The following is a 20,204-nucleotide window of genomic DNA, read 5'->3' as shown; positions in this document are numbered from 1 at the left end:
CTTTCGCAGTACTGCTAAAACAATACCGCATGCCAAACTATCCAATCTGACACACATGTCTAGGCAATACAAGGGCACATAATATCATTAAACATTAATATATTGTGTTTTATGACTTCATTATTTCATAATAAATTTCAATTATAATTCATACATTCATTTGATCATTTATATGATCACAATTCACATCAATTATCCTTTTTATACCATTGTACTCAAAATACTTCTCCTTTCTACAATAATGAGAACTAATGTCTCATTCATACATTAATATGGTTCATTTATTCATTCTTTATGTTATTCATATTAATCACAATTCTAAACAATGGTTCATATGTACCATTGTATTCAAAACATTTTTCCTTTTCTCATTTATACATTCAAGAATCTACTTATGTAATTGCAAATTTTATATTTCAAGTTGAGTTATTAATATTTTATGAATTCCATTTGTGATGGGCATATAAGCCCTAACTATATATTCATATCAATTAGGTGACTTATTTTTCATGTTTCAAGTAATCCATAAATATTTCATGGATTTCAAATTTATGGCCTTAATTTCTTTTTAACAATTTTGACTAGGATGCATAGTCCACATTTGTCATACAATTCTAAGCATTTAAGCTTAGAATTGGTTCTAGGTCTTCATCTTAATTTACTAATCATTTTGATTACTATTCACCTTACTAGTCAACCAAAATGTTGACTTTTTTATACTTAATGGATATATTAATTCTAATTACACCAAGATCCCACATTTTGAGTTTTACATTTGCTAGTATTAATTACCAATTGCAATTTAAAGTCCCCTAAATGTATTTCTAATTTCACATTTGAATTTCAAGTTTTGGTGTCACTATTCACCTCATTGATCAACAAAAATGTTGACTTTTGGATAGAAAATAGGTACATTGGTTTTGACACTGCAAACATACCACATTTTACATTTAAAACTTGTTGGAAGTGATCACCATTACCATTTCTAAGCCTAACACTAAGTGGCAGAATTTTCAGTTTTTGTACCATAAGTTTACTGTTCTATTAGGGACTGTTACAGTGGAAATTTGAGGAAATGGTAAACATGAAAGTTGTTCCTTATTTTGTCTAGTTGAATTTCCTTTTTTGAATCACTCCATTTGGAGTTTTTTAGCTCCAGATATGGTCCAAAAACCACAACTGGCCGGATTTCAATTCTGCAGAATTTACCAAATCTACAGTACCATGAACAGTGACTGTGACTGCCATTTTGATTAAGTTCTAGTCATAATTTGGGGTAGGTTTCTTCATAAAAGTTGTTTGTATATATCTTAACTTGTTGCTGTAAAAATTTCAGGTCAATTGACCATTTCTACAGTGAGTTATGCCCAAATGAACAGTTACTGTTCATTTGGTCATTTTGCAGTTTCTGGGTGCAGGGTATCCGGATTGGGGCCAACTTTTGGTCCTCTTGCTTTGGTCTTTTGGGCATGGTTTCTTCAGCAAAAATGTGCCATTATAAGTCTAGTTTCATTTCCAATTGGCCAAATACCAATTGGACCTACACAGCCAAAGTTATGGCTGTCTAAGTGGGCTGAAATCTCAGCCACCCTGCTGCACTCACTAGGCAGCATACTCATTCACTTTGCCATGCATTAGTTCACTTCAAATTATAATTAACTTGCCTCAAATGGTCACTAATTGACCATTAGAATGTCCATTAATCATTTCATAAGCCAAGTCCAATTTTTCACTCCCAAAACCCTAATTTTCCCTTTCAATTCACCCATACACCTAGTTAAGCACTTTCATTCCTTCTATATGTGTACATACACCTTAAACATAATCTCTAATTCTTTTTAAGTCCATTAAAACCATCAAAAACACTCCATCATTGTTCCTTCCTTAGGGCTGCCGAAATTCATGGTGGACATACACATATATTTGGTTCATTTAATTCACAAATTCTTACATATTTCAAGTTTCTAACATAGAAATAAAGGGTTTAAGGTATATATGTGCACTAACCTCTTGTAGGGCAGATTTTCCCAAGCTCATTCTTTTTCTTTCCTTTTCTAGGCTGCCAAACACTTTCCCAAGATGAGTGGACAAGTTTTAATGAAAAGAAGAAGGGATTTTATGGTGGGGAGTGAAGGGAATCAAGCTTGAGACAAGAGCTTCAATGGAGGTCTCTTTCTTTTTTTCTTTCTCTTTCTTTCTTATTCCAGCCCGTATGAAGAAGGAAACTGCTGGTTTCCTTTGTTTTTTTATCTCATTTTAAGTCATTTTTATCTCTTTTTATTGGTTTGTCAAATGGTGATTGGAGGGGGCTTTTAAATGACATCATCATATGTCATAATTAAGCATTTTCCTTCATTTTCTTTTCTTCTTTTCTCTACTCATTTTCAATTCAATTTTTAGTAATGTTTATTCATATTTTATGTCATATTAATTATTTACTCAACTGGATAAGTCGGCCAAAAATCACCTCTGAAGGCGAAATGACCAAAATGCCCTCCATTTGGCTTAACGGGTCAAAATTGTCTGTACCGATTGAAAAATTTTTCTAAATATTTTCTTGGCATTCTAATGCCATAGGAACCTCAATGACTCTTCTCTGGAGTCCCAAAAATTATTTTATGAATTTTTCCCCAGGTCTAGGGCTCCTAGTTGCGAAAACCGCAACTTCCCGCTGGGTTACCCATCGCTAGGGCACCGGTTCATTTAACTTGGTTGTATTTTATTTCTAAAATTTTTACTAAATTTTTCTTATCAATATTTGAGTTATTTATGGTTCCTCACTTTAGTCTAATTATTTTTCCAGACGTTCTAGCTGTCCGGACCGACACCGGTCACCGGAACAGTAAAATGTATGGAATTGCTACAGTGAGGGTGTTACAAATGAAATATAAAAATTTTGATATCTGAGTTGATTATGTAATCATAATGATTCTGAATGAGATTGAGTTTGAGAAATTTTGAGACTGAATGTGAATTTGAGAAACTATTGAGAATGCTTTGAGATAATCTGAGTTATGAATTTGAGTATATATTGAAATTGTTTTTGGTAGGTTCAGAAGAACTGTTAGTCCAAATTACAGCCGGCACTCTGCCGGATTGTTGTTAAAATGTTTGAAATTTCCAAATTAGTTAGATTTTGATAAAAGTAAAAATAGCCTAAACCTTAAATAAAGTTTTTGAATAAATAAATCAAGAACTGTAATGAAATCAGATAAGATCAAGTGCTCCGGCACGCCGTGTAGCACTTCTTGCTTGACTACACTATAGACGGGTGAGGGTGTTACAACAAATGGTCACAATTGACCATTTCTCAACTCAAATAAGGTCATTTACATCCATTGACCATTTTCTACAATTTTTCTCCCAAACCCTAAGTACCAAGAACCCTAACTTACACAATTCATTCAATTAATGAATTTAAAGTACATAATCAACATCTATACACTTAATTCATCTCAAATAATTATTCAAAACCATCAAACTCATTCATTTCAAACCCTAATCCTAGCTGGCTGAAATTTTTTTTGGTCCCCCATAATAGTTTTCTTTTGAATTTAAGTTAAAATCTAAGTTAAATTAACTCAAAACATATGTTTTAAATTAAAATTTTCAATTTAAATTCTTACCTCAACTTTGATGTTCAATCTTCAAATTTTCTCCTCTTTTCTTCTTTCTTTCTTGCTAAATCTCTTTCTTAAGTTGAACTAACAAATTTTTGTGAACTAGTTTGGGGTCAAAGTAGGTTTTAGTGGTGGGAATCAAGCTTGGATTCAAGTTTCCATGGTTTTTCTTCAATGGTGATAAGTGAGAGAGGTGGGGGGGCAAAGAAGAAGATGAAGACTAAAAATAGTTTTTTCTTTTCTTTTTTTAGGTATTTTTAAGTCTTTTAGTCTTAGTTGACTTAGTCAATATTTGTAGGAAAATTAAAATGGATTTTGACATCATGATGATGTCATCCAATGAGGTAAGCATGATGTAAATAAACTTTTTCCCTTTTTTTTCTTTTGCATTTATTTTTTCCATTAGTTCTTTAATTTAATTTTTTATCCTAAAATTTTCTTTTCTCTGATTTTATTTGACAGTTAGGTCAGGAGTCAGCTCTAGGGGTGAATTGACCAAATCGCCCCTCGCTGGTTCAATTCGGTTTGCAAGTTATTCGATATTTCTTCCGGATCCCTGACCAAATTATTTGACCTGCTTAACAACTCTTTTACATGATTTTCTCTTTTTCACTATGTTCACAATAATCCTAAGGACCACAGCGTCATATTTTTCGGTTCAGAATTTGGGTTACGATTGATTTCACAGTCATTTCCCAAGAAGGTCACCCATTGCTGTGACTCCCGGCTCATTTAACCTTTTATGCTCTGTTTTTCTTATTTTTACTTTTCTATCTGGTAATCACTATTTATTTTCGATCAGGACTTTTCTAGGTGTCTTAAGCATAGTTCTAATCCTCTTAATTGTCCGGACCGATACCGATCACTGGAATAGTAACATAAACCAGGCTATGCAAATAGGGGTGTTACAGAAATTTTTAGAGTCCAGATCTACAGAAGTGTCAGAAGAGTTCAAGGTTATCACCTCCTCAGCAATGCATGTAGATAGGGCTCATTTTAAGCATGTTTTCTAATATATACATTATAATTATTGCTTATATTGTAATATGAATTAATAATTGTAATTTCATTTGTATATCCTGTACTTGATAAATTTATTTACTTAATTGGCAAATTATATAAGTTAATGAAATGTAAGAATTTTGATATCTGAGTTGATTATCTAATCATAATGATTCTGAATGAGATTGGGTTTGAGAAATTTTGAGAGTGAATTTGAGTTTGAGAATGTAACGCCCTCATTTTACGTAGTCCGTACATTCGACTACTCCGGTGACCTAATGTCGGTCCGGACAAGTCAGGATGTCTGGAACTACACTTCAGTGATAATAAACAGGCATAAAATGATGAAATAAATAAAAAGAAAATACAAGAAAAATTAAGAAAAAATAAAAGAGAGGAAATGAAACTAGGTTAAACAAGCCGACACCGTAGCGATGGGTGACCACATTGAAAAGTTACGGCGAAGGCAATTGCCGACCCCAAGACCGCAGGGAACCCTCGGAAATAATTTTTGGGACATAATTAAAGGTCTATTGAGGTGTAATTAACATTAGAAATGTCAAAAAAAATTAATGAATTAGTACAAAGAAAAAAGAAAAATCAAGAAACCGACAAAAATCGGTGTTACCGAAAAATCGAGAATACAACCCGAATAGGGGCATTTTGGTCAATTAACACCTAGAGTTGACTTTTGAACTAAATGTCCATTAAAAATAAGTAGTATTAAATTTTAGAAACCCCATGAAAAATGAAATTAAATATGTAATGAAATTAAGAGAAATTAAGGGGTGAAAATTGGGATAATTGAAACTTAATAACTAAACTATATTAAATTAAGATAATGGAACAATAAGTGGGATATTTAGTGGATATATAAGGGCTACTAAAGACAGATTTTTCCACTTAAAAACTTCATCTTCAACCTCATTTTCTCACTTTGCTGAATTTAAGTTTCTCTCCTAAAAACTCCATGGCCACCCATGCATGAAGCTTCACTCCACCATCATCAAGCCCTCATTTCTTCTACGTTTCTTCACTAAAGTTTATCTACACAACATGGAAAAGAGATAGGCAGTAAGAAGGAGAGGATTTGGTGAAGATTTAACAAACTCCAACAATAGGTAAGTGTTCAAATTCCTTTCCTTCTTAAGTAAAGTTTGTGGGAAGCTTGAGATAAGTAAATTGATGAAGAAATTTTGAGGTTTTGATGAGTTATTATTATGTACTATTTTTGGCAGCCATGAGAGTCAAAGATGTTGAGTTTTTCTTATACTAAATTGATGGGTAATGAGGTTAATTAAAGTGCTTAAATGTATAAGAGCTTGATTACCATGTGTATGTGTGAATTGTACATTAAAAGTGAGGTTAGGAAGTTAATATGGGAGATTGAAGTATATGTGTAAATTAGGTAACCTTGTGATGCATGGTAGAGTGTTTAAATTCATGAAATAGTTTAGTGAATTATGATACCAAGGATGGCAGAATGTATATGTAAATATTGGTGGGAAATTATATGTGTTAATGGAGGTATTATTGAAATTAAACTTTAAAATTCTGAGTTGTAATTGATGTATTGTGAATTGTTATATTCTGCCCAAGTTGACCTAAATGTGATGTGTTGAGTGGTTATGGTTTAGTACCAATTCAGAATTTGGTAGAGAAGTGGACTTATAACAAGGTTAATGTGTATGTGGATTAGTGTTTGAGAGACATGTAAAAGGGCAGTAGGTGTTTTAGGCTATAAATGGACTGGTGTGACTCCAATTGGTATGAGGCCAATTGAAGGTGAAACTAGGCACAACATGTGCCAACTTTTATGTTGGAAGCCTACCTAAATTCTATCCGGAAAGTGACATGAAGATTAACTAAATCCGGATTGGTGACTTTGTAAATCTGAAAATTGACTATTTGAACAGCAGTCAGTATTTTGGCTATAACTCACTCGAAACAGGTCCAAATGACCTGAAATTTATACCATGGAAAGCTTAGACATAGAGATACAACTCTTATGAAGACACTAAAACCCAGAAATGACCAGAACCAATTCAAAATGCTTGCACAAGTTGGGTTACAAATATTGGCCGAATTGACTTTGACCTAAAAATGACCTAAACTTTGCAATATAAGTGCAACTTGACCAGCAATAATAAAATGATCATAACTTGGTCCATAGAACTCCAAATGATATGAAATCAGTCCCAAAATTTCAATAAGATATAGATCTACAATATTGGTAATTTGACCAAAACCCATAAATCAAGGGAACTAGTTCAACTAACTTGATTAAGTTGGTACACTAAATCTGAAATTAGCACAATTGACCATAAAATCCAGAAAATTCAAATAAGCATATCTTCTACTAGAAGCGTCTAATTTAAATGAGTCATACCAATCTGGAAAGCTAAGAAAGAGATCTAAAACATTATTTTAGACAACTTTCTCAAATTATAAATATATAAGGTCAGAATTTAAGGTCAAGCCATTGACCTAATTGAGGACCATGCCAAATAGGACCTTTAAGTCCAAGTTAACAATTTATCTATAAAGAATTCTATAAGACTTGAAAAATGGTAAGCAAAATTTTTTGTTGTCCCTAAGACATAGGGCAACAATACTTATGAAGAATGCTAGACCTCAATGTGACTACAAATAGTCCAAATAAATTAGTAAAGTCAGAACCGAAAATGCCTAAAAAGGAAACTAAAATTTAGATTTAACCTAGTTATGGTTTATTGACCATAACTTGAGCTATACAACTCCAAATGGAGTGATTCAAAAAGAAAATTAAAGAAGACACAATGAGAAACAATTTACATTGTAGCTTGGTCCAATAGATAGTAAACATTGGCGATAAAATCTGAATAATTACAATAAAATGCAATAACCTTTGAAATAAAATTGGCAACCTATGTCAACATGTGAGGAATGAAAAATGGAACATATTAGTGACATTAAAAATAATTCACCTAGTGTGCATTAAAGGTCAACATTATAAGTTGACTAATGAAAGGAATAGTATTAATAAAATTTAATTATTGAACCTTATTATTAGAAACAATTTAAATGAGTATTGAAACACTTTAAATTGTGTTTTTCAGTTAGAAAAGACACTGGGAAAGGAAAAGACCCACTGAGTCAAGGCCAAGAGGTGACTCATCAGAGATTTGTGCACAACTAGTTTTTAATTGATTTTGTTCTAAATATTTCATATGATTAAAAGACGCTATTTTCCTTATGTATTATGTTTATCAAGTATTGGATTTAATTCAATGATTGTTGAAATTATTATAGTATGTATGAATTTAGCTTTGTGAAATGGTATTTTAATAATTATTGAGCATTGTTATGGATTGAATAAATTAGTTTTGGAAAAATTGTGATAAAATATGTTTTGAATTGTGATGAGCATAAAATTATTAGATATTGGAATTGACATTAAATTGAATTGTGTTGTGATTTATGCTCACAAAAAGGACAAAGAGATTATGATATTGTTTTATATCTCACTATAGATACTTGACTAGGTTATTACCCGTCTCTCTCATTTGTTGAAGAGACAATGGAGTTAGCTTTGTTTTGATTACCATGGTACGTACACAGGCTTAGATTCTCCTCTGATTAGAGGTTAAATCTAAGTTTTTATTTGTTATGGCCCTTTCAGAAGTTTCATTATTGTGATGTGTACTGTGCACGATGATTCGACCTCCCCGACCATAGGGAGTTAGAATCCGATTCGACCTCCCCGACCATAGGGAGTTAGAATCACCCCAGAGATAGCCCGTTCAAATTAGTCTTGCACAGTTAGTGAGATAAAGAATGGTTTTTGAATAGTAAAGAATTTCGATTTCAAATGGAATTTATGCATAATTGATTTTGTTAGAATTAATCTTTATTTCCATGATTGCTGGAATTACTTTAAATGTCCAGTTGTGATTTGATAAATTGAATTTCTTGCTTAAAGTCATTTTAACTAATGATTTATATTATTGGCAACAAAGATTTTGACTTTTGAAATTTTATTGAATTTTGAGACTTTCAAATTAATTGTTATAATTTTGTCAATGTATATTGTACTATGTTTTAAATTATAATTATGCACCACTGAGTTCACCACTCAGCGATAGTTTTGTATGCTGTCACAGGTGAAAAGAGCATAGAGTAGTTGAGTAAGCTTCTTTGAAGACACATTCAAATTAGCTCCAGGTATATCATAGGTATACCCATGTACATAGGTTTTGATGTATGCATGTAATAATATGTATGTAAATTATTTGAGAAGTTGTATAAAAACTCTTGTAAAATATTTTGGTATGTAATTAAGTGTAAATTATTGTAATGTAAATTTGAGATTTCATTTACCTGTATAGTTTTATAATATTAATTTTTGAGTCTCGTAATCAATAAAATGTTTCTTTTATGATGAGGTTGGTTTGAAAATGAATTGATTTAATTATTGAGATTTGAATTGTGAGATGAAATGAAGTTTATTGGGGTTGTATTTAAGAAATCATATTGCGAGTGTTTTCCTTTTCAGGTTTGAAGAACTGTTTTCTCAAAATACAGCCAGCACTCTACCGAAATTTTGAAAAATTTTTATAACACCAGATTTTAATCGATGATTTAAATTTCATGAGAATTGTTTTAAAATCCCTTGTAGCATATTTAATGGGTTACTGGTAGGCGAAGTACGGTAATTCATTAGGTGTACTACGGGATCATGTTACATCTTACGGAGGGGTAGGGTGTGACAGAGAAACTGTTGAGAATGCTTTGAGATAATCTAAGTTATGAATTTGAGTATATATTGAAATTGTTTTTGGCAGGTTCAGAAGAACTGTTAGTCCAAATTACAGCCGACACTCTGCCGGATTATCGTTAAAATTTTTGAAATTTCCAAATTAGTTAGATTTTGATAAAAGTAAAAATAGCCTAAACCTTAGATAAAGTTTTTTGAATAAATAAATCAAGAACTGTAATGAAATCAGATAAGATCAGGTGCTCCAGCACTCTGTGTGACACACCTTGCTCGGTTACACTGTAGACGGGTGAGGGGTGTTACACATTTAACCCATTATGCTTTGTTTTCTTTATTTCCATTTCACCTTCATATAATTTCTATTAATTTTTATTTATGACTTTTCTAGGTGTCACCAATATAGTTCTAGACATTCTGACTATCCGGGCAGACATTAGTTACCGGAACAGTAGAATATATAGTCTGCTTAGTATAAGGGTGTTACAATCAATCTCCGAATATGAGCAGGAATTCGTGAAACTTAGTGGATATGCATTAGAGATAATGCCTACAGAGGTTGATAAATGTAGGAGGTTTGAGGATGGACTGAATGACAACATCATACTGATAGTTACTTCTCATCGCTTTACAGACTTCTCTTTGTTGGTAGCATCAGCTCTTGATGGGGAGAGAGTTAAAGATGATGAGCAGTCCAGGAGAGACAGACAGTGTAAGAGAGGTCCTGGACAAGGCCAGTTTAGTACACCAGCTACTGGTAGTAAGAAGCCTAAGGGTTCACAGAGCCAGACACACAAGGCCAGAGGGGCCAGTCTGGAGTATCTGTAGCTAGTTCCCCAGGTACAGTAACAAGGGAATCAATTCTAGTGCCAGAATGTACCCACTATGGTAGGAGACACAGAGGGGAGTGTCGACTATTCACTAGGGAATGTTTCAGATGTGGATTTAAGGATAATTTCTTACGAGATTGTCCACAGAGGAGTGCTCCCACTGCTCTACCACCGACTAAGAGGTTTGCCTTGACAGTGTAGAGGGGTGGAAGACATGTGAGGCCTGAGACAACTGGTACATCATAGAGGGCTTCTAAGACTATAGAACGGCCCGAGGCTGGAGTAGCATCCCATGTGTACGCTATGGCACGGGAGGAGCCAGATCCGGTAGACTTTATCAGAGGTACATTTTCTATTTATGATACCTTTAAATATATATTGATAGACCCTAATTGTATTCACCCCTATATATGCATTATACCTCCTATTGAAAGAGGATATCAATAGATGGGTTAGAAGATGACATACTTGTCATCAACCCTTTAGGCCATAAAGTGATGGTAGATTATCAACTGAAAAGGATCGTATTAAAGATAATGGATGGAAATAAGAAGGAGACTGTATATGAGATGAAAGAAGATGGGTGCATAACTGATTGAGGATATGTATAGGAAAAATCTGATCTATTGGGATATACCATGGTAACTACGCAATGTTATCGATGTTTGTGCTGTAAGCTGCAATTACAGTACCAACTTGGGACTATTGTGTAAAGCTACGTATTTCTGATAGTAAATCGAGATGAGGATAAAATTGTAGAGCTAGGTTTAGTAAGACAGACTAAAGAAAAAGTGAAGTATTATAACACGAAAAAGCGGAGAGACAAAGAGATAGTGATTCCTTGATTATTTACACTAGGTAAATTTTGAGGATGAAATTTTATTTAGAGGGAAAAAATTGTAACACACTCACCTTAGGTAGTCCGTATATCCTACTGTTTCGATGACTAATGTTTGTTCGGACAGCTAGAATGTCTGGAACTACACTTAAACTAGGGTAAGGAGACATAAATTGATGTAATAAAGACCAAGAAAAATAAAGAAAATATAAAAGAAATAAAATGCAACTAGGTTAAAGGAGCTGGGACCACGGTGATGGGTAACCGTACCGGGAAGTAACTCAGAAGTCAGTTGCCGACCCCAAACCCACGAGGAACCATAGGAAATAATTTTTAGGACTTAATTAAAGGTTTACTGAAGTACAAATGACATTAAAAATGTCAAAGAAAATTCAAGAAAATTTAGTTAATCGGTACAGATAAAAATAAAAATGAAATAGATGGTATAAAATTAAAGGAACTATCTAGCGATGACAACGGGTAGGGTACTCGCGAAAATTACCCTTCCCGAACCCGAACCTGATTAATATTTTTAAAACCCGAATATGTCCCAAACCTGATTAAAATTTATTTTCAACTACCTGAACTCGTCCCAAACCTGATTGTTATTATCCGAAAAATACCTGAACCCGTTTAATTTTATATATTTAATTAATAATCTATATAAAAAATTATTTTTATTAATAATCTAGAGTCTGCATACTTTTATGTTAATGTTAGAACTATATGTTCTGTTGTTATCCCTTTACAGGGGAATAAATTTTGATGCATTAGTGATTAGTCCTTTAAGATAAGGATTGTGATAATAAGTGAAATTAGTTTTGAAAGAGTTTATCAGCGAAAAGTATTTTCTAACACACCATAAATTATAAAGCTAAACGGCAAGCCTAGTTAATGTAAGGCAAGAGGACGTAAAAGTAAGTTACAGGGGAAGAATTGCTCTAGATGAGGGCAAGGATGTTACTATTAGTAATTGTTAATGAATATTGTAATTAGAATAAGATTCGAATATCAGTAAATTTGAAAAGGATAAAATATCGAAAAAATTTGATCTATTGGGATGTATCGTAGTAACTATGCAATGTTCTTGATGTTTATACTGTAAACGCAGACACTGATCGACTTGAGATTATTGTGTAGAGCTACGTACTACTCGATAGTACACCAAGATGAGAATAGTTGCCAACGGCATCTGTTTTGGTATATTTATGCTAGGACAGAATTTAATTGTTAGAAATAAGTTTGAAAAGCCTACTTAGGGAGTTAAAACTCAAAAGTTAGAATATCAAAAGGTTATAGTTTAATACAAAAGGAAGTAAGTTATAGAATATTAATAGATAAAAAGAGTTGTGGAAGTAGAAATTTGAACAGTTGGTTCAGATATAACAAAGAAATGTTACGAATGTGAGGAAGACTATTGACTAGAATGGTTAGAGGACCAATGACTAGATAAATCATTCTAACATGACCTCAAGGGTCATTCAAGAAGGAACATGAATCAAAATATTAGACAGCACAATAGTAAGAGAAAATTGGTGTTATACAAACAAATTAAATGTTATATTAGATTGTTAAAAGTCTTATACAAATTCGAGGGAAAGAAGATTATACGATCATATAGAAAGGAGAAAATAAACGTATGACTATTGTAAGATGGCTATTGGGTAAAAATTTCGTGGATGAAATTTATTTTAAGGGGGGGAGAATTGTAACACTCCTATGTTCGGTAGTGTGTTCTACTGTTCCGGTGACTAGTGTTGTCCGGACAGCTAGGATGCCTAGAACTACACTTAGATATTGATGAGGAGACATAAAATAATGAATACAAGAAAAGAAAATACAAGAAAAACAAAGGAAAAATAATAGCAATGAAATGTAACCAAGTTAAACGAGCCGAGAACCCTAGCGATGGGTGATCGCACCGGGAAGTCGCGGCGTGGACCCTTGACTAGCCCTGGACCGCGGGGAACCATGGAAAATATTTTTAGGACTTAAATAAATGTCTATTGAAGTATAAATACTATTAGAAATATTAAAGAAAAATTAATTAATTAGTACAAAGAAAAGTGAGAAATCGAGAAAACGATAAAAATCGGTGCTACCGAAAAATCGGGAATGCAACCCGGACAGGGGCATTGTGGTCATTTGACACCCAAGTTGTCTTTTGACCTAAATGTCCATTAAAAATAAATGATATTACACTTGGAAAATATCATGAAAAATTAAATTAGTGGTACCTAATGTAAATAGCTAAAGTTAGGAGCTTAATATGGGAATAAGAAAGGTTATGATTAAATAAACATTAAATTTGCAATAGTGCTCCACTAACTCACTAAAGTGGACCACTTAATCTGCATTTGGACAGCAGATTCATCTTCTTCTTAAACCTTGGAGAACTAGCCGAAAATGGAGAAAGGAAAAACTCCATTGCCGCATGGTTTTGGAGCTCCATGCAAGGGTGATCCAAGCTTCTTTCTCTCCACTTCCCTTCATTAAAAGTTGTCCATACACCTTGGGCAGTAGATAGGCAACAAGAAGACCAAGTTTTGGAGAGGTTTTGAAGAGTTTCCAAAGTGGTAAGTATGTGTTTTTTATTATTGCTTCATTAAAGTTTGTGAGGATGTTATGGGTACTTGAATTGTGGAGAGATTTTTGGAGTTTGATGTTTAAAGGGAGATGTGTATTTTTGACAGCCATGGAAACTCTTTAAAAGCAGTTTATCCTTGCTTGTAAATGGTAGATTAAAGGGTTGATTATGTGTTTATGTGTGTAGGAATAAATTGGGTGATGTATACTAAGTATATGTGAATGTATACTTGAATTTGGAAGCTTGGAAATTAATGGAGAGAGATGTATGAATCGACAGCTTGCATGATGAACCAAAAAAATGTTATTTCATGGTTTGGTTTATGGAATATTAATGTTGAAATGTGATACTTGTTATGGCAGCTTATGTATGTGTATGAGGGTTTGAGTTTGGACATGTAAATGAGCTTGGTTGTGTAGTTAAATTGTGTGTAAATTGAACTTGGTAAATTCTGGACTATAATGTGGATATTGAGTGTGGTTATAAGCTGCCAAAGTGACCAAAAATGTGTTGTGAAATGTGTTTAGGTTATGGTACAAAACAGAAATGGCATGAATGTGTAACTTGGTAATGTTAAATGTGTCCTTTGATTGAGTGATGGACAATGTGCAATAGGACAGTGTGTAATTTGGCCTAGAACCTTAAGTGTGTGGCTCCAATTGGTATGAGACCAATTGGAGGTGAAACTAGGCACAAAAAGTGCCAACTTTCATGAAGGAAGCTTACCAAAATTCTGCTTTGAAGGTAACTTAAAAAATGACCAAATCCGGATTAGTGCATTTAACGCCTGAAAATTGACCATTTGGGCAGCAGTTAGTGTTTTGGCCATAACTCACTCAAAACAGGTCCAATTGACCTGAAATTTTTACCATGAATAGTTGAGACATATATATACAAGTCTTATGAAGACATCAAATCCCAGAAATGACCATAACCAAGTCAAATAGCTTGCATAATTTCGGGTCCAAAAACTGGCCGAACCTAAAATGACCTAAAGTGACCAATTTTGATGTACTTTGACCAGCAATAGTAAAATGACCATAACTTGGTCTAGTAAACTCAGAATGACCTGAAATTTTGCCCTGCGTGCAATAAGACATAGATCTACAAGTTTGTAGTTTTGACCGAAACCCGAAAACTGAGGGAACTAGGTCATCCGGTTAGGTCAAATTAGTATACCAGAATCTGACAAATTGCACTAAAGTGCACTATACATGGAAATGAATTGGGTAACATGTACCAACACTAAAAGGCTATAAAATGTGACATATTGGTAACATTGAAACCTAATTCACCTAGACTACATCGAGGGTCGACATCTTAGGTTGACTAAGAAAATAATAGAATTCGATAAATTAATTATTGAACCTTATTCTTAGAGACAGTTTAAATGAGTACTGAAACACTTCAAATTGTGTTTCTCAGTTAGCAAAGACTTAGGGAAAGGGAATGAAACACTGAGTCAAAGGCAAGAGACAGTTATCAGAGGTTTGTGCACAATAGTTATTTCTTTTGAATTTTTCAATTGAAATATATTATGATTATTTGTATGTTATTGTTTTAAATTGTGTTTGTGCACAATAATTTTGACTTCTCATTTTCTACGTAAAAATTTAATTGAACATTATAGTTTTAAATTGTGTTCGTGCATAATACTTTTATATTCACTACTTTTACTAGCAAATTTATTTGGAGAAATGAGTTATGAACAACTTTTGATTGTTTTGGTTTTGGGAATATTATTTAGAAATTATTGTGTTGCTTACTTTGTAAATGGAAATTTTGATATAAATTGTGTTTAGTGGTATCGGAGCAAAGTAGGGACGGCGATACGTAACGCCTACGATTCTTGGGAACTCTCACGCGTGAACCCAGGAGCTTGCAGGGATGGCGATACATAACGCCTGCAAGTGCTCTGATAAGTACACTATATTCCTCCCTCTTTGACTTGTCAATCTGAGGTGAGTGTGGATGAGTACTCATTATATAGCTAGCTTCCTCCCTCATTGATTTCGATTATTGGGGTGAGTGTGTCTTGTCGTGGTGTACAACACGGCATGTGTGGAAAAATTGTGTCATGGCCTAAATTGTGTTATCGATTGGCAACACTGTATTCTTCAGTTAATTGATCAAATTGTGTTATTTATTGACAAAACTGTATTATTCAGTTGTTTGATCAAACTTGTGTTATATGAACTTTATAAGTTGTGAAATGGAATTGTGAACTATTTGATTTGTGAATTGTCAATAAAAGATTTATATATTGCATTTTAAACTGTTATTGTGCACCACCAAGTAAATTTTACTCAGTGATAGCTTTTCATTGCTGTCGCAGGTAGACAGACTGACAGGGCAGCAGATTAGGTTGCTAGTGCTTCAGTGAGAGATCATCGAGTATATTGAGTATACCATATTTTGTATTTTGTATTGTAATGTATGTTCACTGTATGTATATAGTGTTCTTGGTTTTGAGCAGTTGTAAATTAAAATTGTACATTGAAGTTATAAAAATAAATTGTGAATTATTTTGGCTTAAAAAATTTATACTATATTTCTTTTATCTCAGCCTTTGGAAATATTGAAAAATTATTGTGATTTTGAGTTGAGAAACATATTATGTTGATTAAATGTTGGAGTTTGAGATTGAGAAATATATTTGAAGTGCTTTTTACAGGTTTTTGAAGAACTGCTTTATTCAAAATACAGATGGCACTCCGCCAAAATTTTTACAGAAATTACTAATAATTCAAATGTGTTAGCTGTTTCACTTCAGTTTAAAAAAGCTTTTAACACCTGTAAATAGTACTCACCACTGTAAAAAGAAGTAAGAAAAGTTTTAAAATCCCTTGTAGTGTATTTAATGGGTTATCAATAGACGAAGTTGGTAATTCATTAGGTATACTACGGGATCATATCATGCCTTACAGAGGGGTAGAGTGTGACAAGGAAACTCCAATTGGGAAGAGCCATATTGTTCTAGAAACCTAAGGAACAGGGCTCCAACCTTGTTTTAGACACTTTTCTCAAATTATGAATGTAAGAACTCTAAAGGTTGAGTCAAATCCACTGACCTGAACTGAAATTCTATTGGCACAGGGTACATGAGTCCAAGCTAGTGATTTGGCTATAATTAATTCTAAAAAACTTGAAAAATTGCAATCCAAAATTCTGAGTGACCATATGACATAGGGCAATAATTTCTATGAAGAACACTAAGCCTAAAAGTGGCTGCAACTTGTTCCATCAATTAGGTGAAGTCTAAGTCCAAAAGTTACCTAGTTAAGGAACCAGAATTAAGAAATGAACCAGTTATGGTTATTTGACCATAACGTGAGTTCTATAAATCCAAATGACATAATTCAAAAAGGGAAAACAAAGACAAGACATAGAGGAACAACGTCCATGAAGGAAGTATAGCCAAACAGTGATCACAATTTGATCAAATTAATAGGTAAAGTTAAGACATTAAAATTGAACCTAAAGAAAGGTTCATAAGACAAATTATTTTATGGTAGGGTTTTAACCCTAATATTTTTCTAAACACTAAATTACATGAAATAGGTATGTGGGCTTATGTATATAGTTTGGATCGATTGGTATACCAATTAGGGACTACAGATAGTAGTACTACCTAAATGAATAATCATTGATTGATAAAAATATGTCTGATATGATTGTTCTACAGGGTATATGCCTGCCCATTGGCCATTGAGCCTAATTTCATTTCTGACTTTAAAAGTTGCCCACTGGCCTTGTGCCTGACATGACAATTGTTTACAGGGTAGACATATGGTTGTCTAATCAGTATACTCCCGTGTATCCAGCCTTTATAGTCTGTTATAGGTTACTTGGGCACAAATATGATTTTAAAAAGACTAAAAATGAAATAAGTGCACAGATAAGATCCTGATAAATAAATTGATTCCAAAGTTAAATAAACCTGTAAAGACTTAGAATTTATAAAATTTGCCTAGAATTATTATTTTACTTATTTAGTCACTTTTCTTTAAAGTTATGCACCACTAAGCAATTCGCTTAGCACATTAGTTTTCCATCGCGTAGGTATTAGAGACCAGACACAGCTGCAGCAGCAGCCGCAGCAGTAGTACCCTGACCAAGATTGACCAGATTTGCCAGTGTCTGCTAGTCACCTCAGCAGTTTATATTTTGTTGGTAGGGCCCATGTATTAGATTTTGTATTTTGGTTTATTGTACATAAACATCATATAATTACATTTTGAGATTGTAAATGAAATTGTAAATTATTGTGTATAAACTTTTATATGAATGATTATGAGTAAATTATATAAATGTTTGATGACATAACATGATATGGAAAAATATGAATGGAATATGATTATGTTGACAGGTAAATATTGGAACCCACCATATGCTAATAAAACAGAGGAGGCTCTGTCAGGTCTCCACAGAAATAAATTATGATAAAAAAAAATTACCACATGTTTTCTATGAAGTTTAAAATTAACAATAGACAGGACAAGATAAGATAGGGTGCTCCGGCATCGAATGTGGCATACTTTACTCAGCTACACTGTATACGGGTGAGGGACGTCATGCAAATGGTGTCCTAACCCAAAAGTTTCACATTGTACCCAATTAGAATAAAAAGTAAGATTTGTGATGGTAACGAAAAGCATGGGCCAATAGGATTGAGAGTATAAATATTGTATTTTCTGCCACTTGCAGTAGATTTGTGAGATATTCACGAAAAATAATAGGATAAGGGTTTTAGAGTTCTAAGTGATTGTTTTTTTTTTCATCATAATGGAACTTCTCTCGTCTTATCCATGGACGTAAACATTACAATCGAATCTCATAAATCTTGTGTTATTCTTCTTCTCTTCTCTATACTGTGTGACTGTGTAGCCGATTCTTCAAAGTACTCGCATCTACATAGATGATATTCTGTTATTTTCAAAAGATGTCTTAGCCTATAAGGAGCTTTTAGCCAATTCCAATCCCTAGTTCAAAAGTATGGAATAATGGTATGCAAAAGGAAAGTCACCTGGAGCAATCTAATATTGAATTTCTTGGTATGAAATTCCTAAATGGCAAATATCAACCAAGGCCTCATATTTTTAAAGAACTCTTTAGATTCCCAAATCAAGATCTTTCGACTAAGCAAAACCAACAGTTTCTTGGTATTGCTATCCTCATGTCTCTAAATACACCAATTTACTTTCCAAGATGCTTAAAAAAAGCCTCATGCTTGGAGCTCTGAACAAACAACAACTGTCAAAAATTTGAAAGAGATAGCACAGAATCTGCCTCCTTTAAAGCTCCTTAATGGGCTGAAATATCTTTTGAAAATAGTAGAATATAATATATGTAGATGAGAGCATTATGAAGAATCGACTCCAATATTCTAACCATGACCTTTAGGAAGAGAGATGGGACTACTTTAAGCCCAAATGACATAATAGCCCACTAATCTGAGCATTAGGGATGCAAAATGTTGTTTTGTATCGATCTGCTAGATCAATTCCCAATTGCCAAAACTCGCCTTTAAGTCAAGTTTTGAAAAACTATGGGCTTCTTAGAGATGAGTAAACAAAGAACTAATCTTAAGTAAAGGAAATTTATCATCTCTCAAGAAATGGTTTAAAGGCTTATAATCAATCACAAGCCTTTTCTTTCCTCATATTTTCATTAACCATTTCTTAACATAAAAAACCTAGCAAGCCCATTCAGAATTGGTAGGTTCAATGAGAGCCATACAAGAATGAAAAATGGTCAAAGTTGTTGAAGAACTTGAAGGATCTTTAAGACTTCTAAACACTGTCTTAACAATGCCATCGACCTACTTATGAAAAGTTGGTTCTCATGCTTGGGTAGAATGAGAATTATTGTGAAACTTTTCATAATTAGTAAGCCATTCTCTAGGAATAAGCTTTATTAATTCATCTCTAGACAATTATCTAGGGATCTACACAATAATTGAAGTGGTCTTTGTATCTGTCAGTATATACAAAGCATCTGAAGAAATACCAAGTTGGGAAAGATCAATAGCGTGATCTTGAAGCCTATAAATAATTTGGTGATGGAGAGTTATTGATATGGATGACACAGTCTGCTCTGCACTAACAAGTTGAACTTTGTCTTTCAATGCTATAGGAAGTAAGGACATATTGTAATTTGGAAAGAAGGTAAGGACTACACTTCTAGCATGAAGAGTAGCAACACATGTTCCACTGATAACATGTTCATAGTGTAAAAATCTAATGTCCTATAAAAGAGTATGACTGTGACTAACAAACCCGCCTGCCTTGAAGTGTCAAATTCACTCGCTTGGTCAAATCACTGCGGGTCAGAATTCAAGAATCACTTCCATAGAACTTGCTTTGCAAATGAAGCTGTGGATAATCCAAGTGCCTCAAGCGATTTGCTTGCGAATGACTTATGCGTTATGGCTCAATTAGATAAATTGTAAATTAAAATTTCAAAACATATCAATTAACAATTCGAGTAATAAATTTTCTTTTTGCTGCCATTAAAAATAGAGTTTAATTGTCTAATTTCATATAGACAAAAATAATAATAAATCCAATTAAAG

Source organism: Hevea brasiliensis, chromosome 4 (genome assembly GCF_030052815.1).
Source record: "Hevea brasiliensis isolate MT/VB/25A 57/8 chromosome 4, ASM3005281v1, whole genome shotgun sequence".
Taxonomy (NCBI): domain Eukaryota; kingdom Viridiplantae; phylum Streptophyta; class Magnoliopsida; order Malpighiales; family Euphorbiaceae; genus Hevea; species Hevea brasiliensis.
The sequence above is the reverse complement of the archived record's forward strand: the minus strand, read 5'-3'. Positions refer to the sequence as shown.